Here is a 2,500-nt window from a genome sequence, read left to right on the forward strand (position 1 = left end):
TAAGACTTAGTGAGTTTCATGGAGAAGATTTAAACGCCACCTTCAGGAACGATATTTGTTTTTTGGGGCAGAGGTTTGTCGATGTTTTCTTTCCCGAAACACGTGAAGCTGAAGGAAGGTTATTTTTTAAAGTTCACGGTTAGCAACTAGGGTTGCTGTATATGCGAAATATATAATGTTCTCTGGATTTTTTTTTCAAGCATATTCCTTTCTCCCCACTCTTTACGGAGCCTATCGAGCGATACTGGCCGGTAGCTATCTATTCCTAGTCATACATAAAGCCCTTTCCTTCATCGGTAGAGGTGAGTAAGAATGGAAACAATTTCCTCACTCCCTGGGAATGGTACAGTATAATTTTTCACCGCAATTGCGGTTCGAATTCACACCTTAAATATGCAGAACATTTCTTCAAGCAGCATTCTTTTTGCTGCCTTAAAAAACCATTGAAAACGTGTATCTCCACTCGCTCCAATTTTTTTGCGCTCCAGTTTTGATGTCTATATATCTATCAAATATTTTTGTGTCCTCTCGTATCTTTTGACGTAAGCCTGCGAAAATTAAATTTGCAATCTTCGTTAGGGCATATCTGGTCTTTATCAAATCCTACAGTAAGAAATAAACCGACTCACACGTTAAAATCAGCGTTATGAGTTGGATTGCTTGTCACGCAATTGGTATTTAAGAAAAATATATTGCTAATGAAGTGGTGGCGCTGGTGGATATGGCTGCCCTGTAAAAGGAGGAAGAGAAAAGGAAATATTGTTGAGCAGCAGAATGGTAGTTGCATTTTCAAATAATTCAAACAGGAAAAAAGAATTGGAGATTTAAAATTGTTGATTTAAAGCACATATGAAATTTTATAATTTTGGACTTGATAGCTGAAACCGTGCGCACGTAGTTCAAGGTGAGTGTAAAATAATTCTCCTACTGACTTCTATTTTCTAATTCTATTTTCGAACAGTAATGTATGACTACAAAAATATAATACTCAGTATTTAAATTCCGCCGATCATGTATGCGTGCGTGTGAATGTGTAGCGCGTTTCTATGAATTATCTATGGCACACCATCATTCTTTTTGTCTTGTTAAATGATATATGCTTGGAAATTGTTTGAGGATTATGCATATTTTAATACGTCGTTTAAATTGTTATAAACTAAAATGGTATCAATAAAAACACGAGGCGAGTATACAGAATCATGGAATACATTTACCTATATCTTATAATTACTAGATACATTATTGATTGAGATAGCTCGTAACATAATCGAATAGAGTTGAATAATTTCCAGTGTTAAACAAAATCATATTTTACTACTAGTTCAGACTTTATATCAGATCAATAACTAAGATGAGGCTAATTTTTGTATATATAAACCACTAAAACAAGTGACTGACTGCTGCTTGTCACGATAACAGCAACGTTATATATGATTCGATTAATACCAATGATTCAAATTAATATGCAAATTCAATATTTGAATATGGCCTCATAATATTACGTAAAACATGGAGGAAAAGAAAATTAATAACCTGATTCATCTATGCATGACTCTCAGACAATTCATTATTTTGACTGCACAGTGATCGATTAATCATCATTCTGCTTCAGGTTTGAGCAGAATAATATAGTTAATTATATATAGCATATGGTCTGTTAGAACCGAATTGTTCTTCCCTAGTCTGGAACAAGGTCATTGAAGTTTATGATTCCAGACTTTGTAAACACGAATTATTACTACCGTAATGTGTAGTTGATAATGTGATTAAACTATTCTTTGTTTCTTTTTGTCTGGGAGCAACCCAAAATATTGTGTATTACTTGGTTAACTACATACATTTATATCACTTTATTCGAAGATACTTTCTGATTTTGATAGAATTTTAACTTGTTCAAATAAAATGTGTTCTATATAATTTCAGTATATACACACAACGGCTGAGTATTTTTCGCCTCATTTGTATATCAGTGCAATCGCTGGAAATGTAAATAATTAAGAGAACGACTACAGGTGTTTCTGCAAATTAAGTTTGCGTGTTAAAATCTGTCCCTTATTCCGCTTGTAGAAATATTAAACCCTCAATATGCCAAAATATATTCTTCAAGGATTTTTGAGAAATGCTCTATTACATGATCAGGAATTATTTTCTAAATATTTCTTAATTGATCTAACATCAAATATGATAAGATTAGTCTGTCCCAATTAGAATCCCTGCGCGATTGCTGAAAACTTGAAAATTTAATCTGTAGACGTACTACATTTCCCAGATATAAATTAAACATATTGGGTTGCCCGGAAAGTTCGTGCCGATTTATAGTAGCTTACCTTTCGACTTATTTTAGAACATGGTTGAGTCCATAAAATAGCATTTGACTATACCTTCATTTAGAGCACAGTTTAAAATATCGTTTCGTGGAAGAGGGTTTATGTTCCTATAATCTGTGTTAATTTTGTAACTCTTTAAAATGGTAGATAAGAAAGTTAATTTTCGGCAATTG

This window comes from Octopus sinensis, linkage group LG5 (genome assembly GCF_006345805.1).
Source record: "Octopus sinensis linkage group LG5, ASM634580v1, whole genome shotgun sequence".
Lineage (NCBI taxonomy): Eukaryota > Metazoa > Mollusca > Cephalopoda > Octopoda > Octopodidae > Octopus > Octopus sinensis.